Source organism: Triticum dicoccoides, unplaced genomic scaffold (assembly GCF_002162155.2).
Source record: "Triticum dicoccoides isolate Atlit2015 ecotype Zavitan unplaced genomic scaffold, WEW_v2.0 scaffold89893, whole genome shotgun sequence".
In the NCBI taxonomy this organism is placed as follows: Eukaryota; Viridiplantae; Streptophyta; class Magnoliopsida; order Poales; family Poaceae; genus Triticum; species Triticum dicoccoides.
The window spans coordinates 5,132-15,907 of record NW_021308684.1 but is presented as its reverse complement, the minus strand read 5'-3'; the positions used below and the strand labels follow the sequence as shown (position 1 = coordinate 15,907).

Below are 10,776 nucleotides of genomic sequence, written 5' to 3'. Positions count from 1 at the left end.
TTGGACCTAAGGAAGACAGGACATGGAACACGGACGCCTCCATAACTGGCAAAGATTTGGACTAGGATAACATTTTATGTTAAAAAAATGTCATGTACACTTTTGTTATATGAAATATGTTGAAAACGTCTTGAAATTGGTCTGGTTTAACTGATCGCCTGGTTTGTTCAAATATCGTTTAAAATGTGTCCGGACTTTTGATGGATAGGGTTGGATGTCCGGCTCCTTTATTACTGTCGTGGATGTATACCATTTCTGTTTCAGGGGATAGCTACGTCAAAGCGGCGGAATTCGACAAGGAAGAGTAGGACATAGGAGACGGAGGCGTACGCGTTCCATGTGGGCATATCCATGTCCCATGTCTTAATCTTCCTCGCCGGTGACCCGCAGCTTAACTTCGTGCAGCTCAGGCCTGGCAAAGATGTCGGACCTGAGGAAGACAGGACATGGAAAATGGACGCTTCCACAATTGGCGAAGATTTGGACTAGGTTAACATTTTATGTTAAAAATGTCATGTACACTTTTGTGAAATGAAATATGTTAAAAATGTCTTGAAATTGGTCTGGTTTAAGTGATGGGCTGGTTTGTTCAAATTAATGTCGTGGAAGGATACCATTTCTGTTTTAGGGGATAGCATTGAAGATACCCTAAAGATATTTTTCTTGAAAAGGTCTACAATGCTACAAGACATATATTTTGGAGATAAGTTTATGGGGATGATAAAAATAGAAATACAGAATATTAATCTAAAAATCTGACTTGAGATGTGTTTTTATCAGAAAAAATAATTCAATTTATTTTGAAAATTCCTTTAACCGTTAAATCCTAACTTAACAATGATTTTTTTGAAAGGTCCAGCTTGGCTGGCTTCAATAGATTTAGCAGAGAGCAGACAGGATAAGAGTTGAACAAAAGATCAAAGACTAAGATAAGAGCAACACGGGACTAAAGGAAAAAGAGAAAAACAAAAGGGGTAAAAATATTTATCTCGCATCTAAATCACCGAATGGGGTCTCTATAGCTTTGGCTCCCGCTAAACGCCACTGTTCCATGTTTCGTCGTATTAACTTAACAATGATGCTTAACCACGTCGGAAAGAAATGCATTAGAAGAAAAGACAACCTTCGTTTAGGAAAAGACAAACTTCACACAAATATATGTATAAGCAGCAGAAAAGTGTGGTTCACACCAGCTAATCACACGTAATCTAGGTCTCATCCCACATGGTGCATCAGATGATAAGCTAGGCTGACGTGTAACGTGCCCGTATCCGGCGCTTTTCGGCCGAGGACGCGCGCGAAATCACTAAAATCAGCAATGCAAGCTGTACTAGACTAGTAGTGTACTTGATCCCTTCACGTACACGCCATGGCATATATGTTTTGTCGTGTTAATAACCTTTGCTTTTGGGTGGTGATCGTGTTAATCAGCAAGAAACTAGTCTCCTGATAATAGAAACGGCGGAGCTGGAAAGCAGTGCGTGTATAACAGTATAAGCTAGGAGAAATACAACCAAACAAAAGTGAAAAGGAACAATGCAAGTTGTAAGGCGGTTCTATACGTGCACGCCATGATATATATTTTTTGTCAGTGTTAATAACCACTCTCTGTTCATGGTGGGGCGGCGTGATTCCAGTGAGGCTGAAATGTATGTACGCGATGCACGGCTTGATGCCGGAGGCTGGGCTGCGCAAGACCCGCTGTTAAACCCCATCTTCTTGCACACATCAGGCATCCACCTCAAAGCGCATCCACCTCCGTTCGACTGTGGTATAGGCCATGGCAGCCGCAGCAGCGGGTGAGAACAGCAGGTTAACTCGGGTGAGAAAGAAGGGGGATGGCAAGTTCGCCGCAGTTATGAAGCACCCGGTGACAAAGACATTGTTGTGGCTGGGGACGTACCAGTCCCCTGAGGTCGCCGTGTGCGCCTACGACCTCGCGGCTAGGGAGACGAAGGGCACAAAGGCAAAGCTCAACTTCCCCTACCCTCCGCCGGCCAAACTGGTAATGGAGGTGATTGCTGCAACGAGGCACCGTAGCCGCGGTCACGACGCACACGCACCACTCTTTAAGGTTGTTACATTGCCACCGGACCCCACAGCACCGCCTCCACTGCCGCCCAAACTGGTAGTTTACTTTTCCTTCCCCTTTGAAGCGCCTGCTGGAGACACCCCACCGGTGCCTCAATTCTATCTCTTATTCTCCCATATCTCTCTGTAACGACCTGTTTGGTCTATCTCTCTGATTTCTCTCGGTAACTTGTGTACCAAGGCTTTTGCCCAATATATACAATGCCGCCCGAGACAAAGGGTTCTACGCTTCGCAAATACTTTCACATGGTAACAGAGCCTCCTCCTCATTAGATTCAAAGAGATCACATCTAGCTACCTTTGCGACAGAGATCATGTCTACCACCTCCGCCGCCATGTCGCCCAGCACCATGGGCGCGATCACCACCACCTCCTCCTCCACCTTTGCCTCCTCATCTACAGCCACCCATACCTTCCACGGATCGCCACCACGGGAGAAGCTGACAAGGGGGAACTCACTGCTATGGAAGGTCATCGTGCTGCCACAGATCAAGGGTGCTCAGATGGAGCACTACCTCGACGAGAAGAGCCCGCCACCGCCGGCCACTCTCACCATCACCAAGGACAGCAAAGAAGAGCAATTCATCAACTTTGCACGAACTCTCTGGTATGCATAGCAGCAACAACTTCAAGGGTACTTGATGGGTTCCTTTTCCCGCGAGATCCTTTCGTAGGTCGCCACGCTCCAGAAGCAGGCCGAGGTGTGGCGCTCCATCAACAACATGTTCACTGCTCAGAGCCAAGCACAGGCGATCAACACCCGCATCGAGCTCACCAACCTAAAATTAAAAAGGTAACATGGCCATGGCAGAGTACCTTGGCAAAATCAAGAGCCTCACCGATGAAGTTGCGTGCACCGCTGCAGCGCTCTCCAATCCGGAGATCGTCTCCAAGATCATTGCTGGCCTCGACATGGATTACAATCCAGTCGTCTCTGCTCTTGCTGCATGGGTGGAACCCCTCACGGTTCCGGAGCTGCATAGCCAGCTGCTCAGCTTTGATGCACGCCTCACCCTCCTCCATGGTGGCGATCTACGGCAATCTTCTGCATACTCCCCTTCACGGGGTCGCAGCCATGGCCGTGGGGACCAGGGCGCCAACCGTGGTGGTGGCCACGGACGTGCCGCTTCTTCGAGCGATCGTGCCCGCTCTAGTGGTGGCTACGGCAACAACAACGAGGGTGGCGGCTACGGCACCAACAACGGGGGTGGCGTCTTCAACTCCAACAATGGCCGCCGCAACTCTTCATCACGTGGCCGCCCTCATTGTCAATTCTGCAAGAAGGCCGGTCATGAGGTCATTGATTGCTGGCATCGGTTTGATGAAAATTTTGTCCCGAGTGCTCGTTTGGTTGCAGCCGCTATATGCGAGCAAGGAGGAGATGGCGTCTGGTACGTCGACTCTGGTGCTACGGACCATGTCACCAATGAGCTAGAGCAACTTGCCCTTCGCGAGACTTATCACAACAGCGACCAGATCCACACCGCTAGCGGCAGAGGTATGGATATTTGTCATATTGCTCAAGCTTCACTTAATTCCCCTGATCATCAACATGATCTAGTTCTTAGGGATTTTCTCCATGTTCCACAAGCTGACAAAAATCTTGCCTCTATGTCTCATTTAGCCACTGATAACAATGTCTTCTTTGAAACTCACCCTCGTTATTTTTTTCATCAAGGATCGGGCAACGAGGGCACTTCTCTACCACGGTAGATGCATTGGAGGAATCTATCCCATCTCATCGGGAGCACTTAGCCTCAAGCATCGTCACGTCTACTCCGTCATCATGCCCTCTTTGGCACGGTGGCATCAAAGATTAGGACATCCCTCATCAGTCATAGTTAGGCAAGTAGGCAATAAAGACAATCTTCTTTTGTCACATAGTTCAAATAGTGAGTCCGTTTGTGAATCCTGTCAATGTGCCAAGAGCCATCAGCTTCCTTATCCTAAGTCCACTAGTGTGTCTCATGCTAGAGATTCTTTTGGCAGAAAAATACTATGTTAGTTTCATTGATGATTACAGCAAGTTTACATGGATTTATTTGCTTAAGTATAAATCTGAAGTCTTTTCCATCTTCCAAGAATTTCAGAAACTTGTTTGAGAGACACTTCGACAGAAAAAATTTATCAGTCCAAAGTGACTGGGGAGGGGAGTATGAGAAACTTAACTCCTTTTTTCGTAGCATTGGGATTACCCACTATGTGTCTTGCCCTCATGCTCATCAGCAGAATGGCTCTGCTGAGCGCAAACACTGTCATATCATTGAAGTTGGTCTCTCTCTTTTAGCTCATGCATCCATGCCCCTAAAGTATTGGGACGAGGCTTTTATCACAGCTACATATCTGATCAATGGCCTTCCCAGTAAGGTTATTATCAACTCCACTCCTTTGGAACGCTTGTATCATCAAAAGCCAGATTACAATTACCTCAAAAAAATTGAGTGTGCTTCTTATCCCAATTTACGTCCATACAATCGTCACAAGCTTGAGTTTGGCTCCACACAATGTGTCTTTATTGGGTACAGTAACCTTCATAAAGGATACAAGTGTCTTGAAATATCTATTAGACACATTTATATCTCTCGTGATGTTATCTTTGATGAGACACTATTTCCTTTTTCCACACTTCATCCCAATGCGGGAGCTTTGCTTCGTGCAGAAATAGCACTTCTAGTAGACTATGCTACACTTCCTGATCACGGGGCTGAATTAACTGATCTTGATCAGGTGCAAAAATCCGAAGAAAATTGTGTTTCTAATGCCTTTTGTGCAGATTCCAGTCATCATTTTATGTGCACCACATACAAAACAGGCACGGCCTCCAGTGCTGATTCGGCTGACAACGCGCAATCCCAGACGGATCCGCGGCAGACTGCAGCGCTGGGCGGTGCAAGATCCCACACTGCTTCGCTGCTGCTGCGCACCCTAGTGGCCAACAGCTCCACAGACCAGGCGGACCCCACCAGTCCAGGAACGTCGCGCCAACCGACGCTCGCACGCCCTACGACGCCCATCGGGTGAGGCGCGGGGGGTAGCGAGTTCGCGGAGGCCACGTCTCCAGGGGGCCCAGCAGCTGACAACGTCGCGCCAACGCGGGACCCGCCGGTTGCTTCCGGCTCGCCAGTCAATCATGGTTGCGCGTCGGATGTGGAGCAACCCCAATCTTCCTCGGATCAGGAGCCTCATCAGCCTGGATCTTCTGCGGGCAATGTTGCAACAACAGGATCTTCTGCGCCTTCTTCACCTCTTCGTCGACACACAAGGTCTCGATCAGGTATTGTCAAGGAAAAACAATACAATGATGGTACAATAAAGTATAATCCAACTAAGCGTGCTTTCCTTGCCACTATCGGTGAACCTATTAATCTGCATGATGCTCTCGCTAACAAGGATTGGAAGGAAGCATTTGACAATGAATATAATGCACTTATAAAAAATCAGACTTGGCATCTAGTACCACCGCAACATGGTGCTAATTTGATTGATTGTAAGTGGGTATACAAGATTAAAAGAAAATCTGATGGAAGTATAGATAGGTACAAGTCAAGGTTGGTTGCAAAGGGTTTCAAGCAAAGGTTTGGAATTAATTATGATGATACCTTTAGCCCTGTTGTTAAAGCAACTACTATTCATCTTGTTTTGTGCATTGCTATTTCCAAAGGTTGGAGCTTAGGACAACTAGATGTTCAGAACGCGTTTCTTCATGGTGTTCTTGAGGAAGAAGTGTTCATGCGGCAACCACCAGGTTATAAAAATCACAGCACACCACACTATGTATGTAAGTTGGATAAAGCCGCATATGGTCTAAAGCAGGCTCCAAGAGCATGGTATTCTAGGTTGAGCATGCAGCTACAACATCTTGGGTTTACATCATCCAAGGCAGATACATCCTTATTCTTTTATAGCAAAGGCAATATCATTATTTTTGTGCTTGTTTATGTTGATGATATAATTGTTGCTAGTTCATGTCAACAGGCCATTGCTTGTTTTCTTAAGGATTTAAAACTTGAATTTGCTCTCAAGGATCTAGGTGATCTTCACTATTTTCTTGGCATGGAGGTAAAGCAAATTAAAGATGGCATACTTCTTTCACAAGAGAAATATACAGCTGATGTTCTAAAGAGAGTGGGATTGGAGAATTGCAAACCTTTGAGCACACCAATCTCTACCTTAGAAAAACTTACAGTTGACAGTGGAGAAGTTCTTGGCTCAGAGGATGGAACAAATTACAGGAGCATTGTAGGTGCTTTACAGTATCTGACACTTACACGTACTGATATCTCTTATTCAGTAAACAAGGTATGTCAATATTTGCATGCTCCTAGAACTACTCTTTGGACAGCAGTTAAAAGAATTTTAAGGTATCTCCAGTATACTCAAGGGCTTGGACTTCAGATTGTCAAGTCTTCTTCCTTGCTTGTTACTGCATAATCTGATGCAGACTGGGCAGGGTGTGCTGATGATAGGAGATCTACTGGTGATTTTGTTGTGTTTCTGGGATCAAATCTTGTGTCATGGAGCGCAAGAAAGCAAGCTACTGTCTCAAGGTCAAGTACAGAGGCTGAATATAAATCTTTAGCAAATGCTACAGCTGAAGTGATGTGGATACAAACATTACTTTATGAATTTGGAATTAAAGCTCCACAGGCTGCAAGACTATGGTGTGACAATATTGGTGCAACTTATCTCTCAGAAAATCATGTTTTTCATGCACGGACGAAACATATTGAAGTTGATTTTCATTTTGTCAGAGAGAGAGTAGCTCGAAATCTGCTTGAAATTCGGTTTATCCCCACATGGGATCAACTTGCGGATGGGTTTACTAAACCTCTTACTGAGAGAAGATTAGATGAGTTCATACACAATCTCATCCTTGGCAAAACTTCTTGGGGTTTAGATTGAGGGGGGGGGGTGTTAGAGTAATTGTATAGGGATAGGAGAAGTTGTTTAACTTGTACCTCAATTCTATCTCTTCTTCTCCCGTATCTCTCGGTAACGACCTGTTTGGTCGATCTCTCTCGATCTCTCTCTATAACTTTTGTACCAAGGCTTTTTCCCAATATATACAATGCGGCCCGAGACAAAGGGTTCTACGCTTCCCAAATACTTTCAAAAAGGGAACCACTGGGGGCTTCCTCTTGCCACCCGGTGTTCAAGAAACCCAAACAGTTCATCGTTCCCGTCACATCTAGTGCTCCAACAGAAGGAACTGCTGACAATTTCACCAAGCCGTGGTATTTCCCTGGTGCTCCTGTTGTTTAACCTCAGTCGTACGCAATATGCACTGAGATCCCATAGTCATGTGCCATCATAATCAAGACGCAATCTGAATCTATCCATCATCATAATAATAATAATAATAATAATAATAATAATAATAATAATAATAATAATAATAATAATAGACTTACACACTTGCAAGAAAGCATGAGAGTCTATCACAAGAAAGTACAGAGAGAGGGAGCTTACTAGAGGTTGATCCTCCTCCTCCAGCCCCACCTGCAGCAGCTCCTGCAAATACTCAAATAAAAAAATGTGTTACTTTGTACCCACTTCAACCTGTGCAAAAACAAACTAAAGCATGTTAAGACTAATATAACATGGACATGCTTAATGTATCCAAGGTAGAGTCTCAATCCTAGGATGGTTGGTCCACCAACTAAGTCCTAAATTTCTATTCATACTTAAGTCATATGAAACAGGCAGTATAATGATGAAGCATTTCAATAAATTCACAGCCAACAAGATGAGGTATCTATTATGTACTAAAAGCACAAAAGGTGAAAGAACAATATTCTAGAAAGTCTAGCAAAAATTAGAGACATCTATGCAATTATGTACTGCATACTCAATTAAACGTTAAACAACGGCCATTGGATCCCACAGCACCGCCTCCACTGCCGCCCAAGCTAGAAGTTTACTTTAACTTCCCCTTGGAAGCGCCCGCCGGCGACACCCCACTAGTGCCAGCATATCATTTCCTGCACATGCCGCTTCTGGCATGACCACGTCTCGGCCTGCAGCCGGCGCACGTCCATGCACCTGCTCCACAGCCACAGCAGCCGATCCAACGGATGGAGATCGTGCCGCATGCGGAAAGCTGCTTAAGCTCCTCAAGTGAACCCCTAGGGGCTCCGTCTCTCCACCTGGTGTTCAAGAAACCCAAATTGTTCGTCGTTCCCGTCACTCCTAGTGCTCCAGCAGAAGGGACTGATGATAATTTCACCAAGCCGTGGTATTTCCCCAATTCTCCTAGTGTTTAGCCTCGGCCGTGCACAATATGCACCGAGATCCCATAGTCGTGTGCCATCATAATCCAGGAAATCATAAAAAGAAGTTAACCATTTCAAAGTTTGAGCACAATAATTAAAGATCGTGCCCTCGCATATGCGAGGAACACTTGGTAATAATCGTGCCCTCTAATAATCGTGCCCTCTAATAATCGTGCCCTCGCATATGCAAGTGTCATCTAAAAGAAAACTTGGTAATAATCTATTACCTTTGAGAAAAATTCAAATTTTTTTGGCTTCCTAAATCCTATATTCCTAAAAAGTTCATTCCCGCTAGAAGAAAAATATTCTTAAAAAGTTAATTCTCACTACAAGCAATTCTCTCAACATGCAGCCCACCTCAAAAAGTGTTCAATGTCAGCATTCACTATTTTTTAGCCATGCATCACATGCACTACCTTTAAGTCTTACAACATGCACTCACCCACCTCACCAAGACATGAATGTTTGCCACAATCTCACCAACCTCACCAGTGTTGATTTTTTGGCTGGCGCCGGAGGAGCAAAACCTCTCCAACCTCCCGCATCACCGGCTGGCTGAGGGCCAAAATCTATGGTGACTTCGCAAGCGAGGAGGCCACGGCGGCCATGGCCTCGGAGGATCAGAACTTCGTCGAACAGCAGGTAGCCCTCTACGAGACCACGTGCAGCGCGCGTGCCGGCTGCAACGCGGTCACCATGGAGGCGGGCACGGCGGCTTAGGCGACCGCGAACGGGAACGGTTACATCGACAGCTCCGCGTCACCCGCGGTTCCCATCGGGCCACAACGACAACGAGTCTGGACCTTTCCACGTCCATCTTGGATCTCACATTGACCAGTGACATCCAAGCAACAGAATTCGACAAAGAAGAGTAGGATATGGGAGGCGAAGGCATCCGTATCCCATGTGAGCATGCCTGTGTCGCATTTCTTACTCTTCATCGCCGGCGAGCCACAGCTTCACTTCGGGGAGCTCAGGCCCGGCAAAGATGCCGGACATGGGGAAGACAGGACATGGAACAAGGACGCCTCCACGGCTGGCGAAGATTTAGACTAGATTGACATTTTATGTTAAAAAATGTCATGTACACTTTCTAAAATGAAATATGCAAAAAATGTCATGAATTTAGACCGGTTTAAATGATCATCTGGTTTGTTCAAATACCGTTTAAAGTGTGTACGGTGTACGGATGTTTGATGGATAGGGTTGAATGGCCAACTCCACTATCACTGTCCGTGCACAGATACTATGTCCGTTTTAGGGGATAGCGTTGAAGATACCCTAAAGCCTTTTTTCTTGAAAAACTCTAGAATGCTATAAGACTTTTTGGAGATACCCTTACGGAAATGATAAAAATTAGAAATACTGAATATTAACCTGACAATCTGACTTGAGATTTTTTATCAGAAAAAATAATTTAATTTATTTTGAAAATTACTTAAACCGTTAAATTCCTAACTTAGCAATGATGCTTAACCAGGTTGGAAAGAAATGCAATGGAAGAAAAGACAACATTCGTTTAAGAAAAGACAAACTTCACACTATATATGTATAAGCAGCAGAAAAGTGTGATTTCCATCAGCTAAGCACACGTAATCTAGGTCTGATCATCCCATCTGGGGCATCAGACGATAAGCTAGACTGGCGTGTAACGTGCCTGTATCCGGCGCCTTTTAGGTACGAGCGCGTGCTTGGCCGAGGAGACGCATGCATCCGCGCGAGAACAGAAACGGCAAAGCGACGAAAGCAGTAAAATCAGCAATGCAAGCAGTCTTAGTGTACTTGATACCTTTACGAAACCACATGCAGTGCTCAAGCCGACTGCAACGCAATTGCGAACGGAAACAGCGGCAGCTCCGCATCACCCACGGTTCCCATCGAGCCACAACGACCGCGAGTCCGGCCCGTCCACATCTATGGTGCACCTTACATCGACCGGCAATGTCCAAGCGGTGGAATTCGACAAAGAGGAATAGCACATGGGAGACGGACACGCCCATGTCCTTGCGGGCATGTCCGTGGCCCATGTTTTATCCTTCCTCACCGGCTACTAGTAGCTTCACTTCCCGGAGCTCAGGACCGGCCAAGATGCCGGACATGGGGAAGAAAGGACATGGAACATGGACGCCTTCACGGCTGGCGAAGATTTCGACTAAGTTAACATTTTATATTAAAAAATGTCATGTACACTTCTGTTAAATGAAATATGTTGAAAATGTCATGAAATTGGTCCGGTTTAAATGATCGGCCGGTTTGTTCAAATACTATTTAAAATGTGACTAGATGTTTGATGGATAGGGTTAGATGGCTGGCTCCTGTATCACTATCGTGGTTGGATACTAGGTCCGTTTTAGGGGATAGCGTTGACGATACCCGAAAGCCTTTTTTCTAGAAAAATTCTACAATGCTACAA

At 45.5% G+C, this 10,776-nt stretch overlaps 1 pseudogene; it reads left to right on the top strand.

Moving 5' to 3' along the window:
- The first annotated feature begins 1,662 nt into the window (after nucleotides 1-1,662).
- Nucleotides 1,663-8,354, top strand: LOC119348359 (annotated as a pseudogene).
- Nucleotides 8,355-10,776: the final 2,422 nt, after the last annotated feature.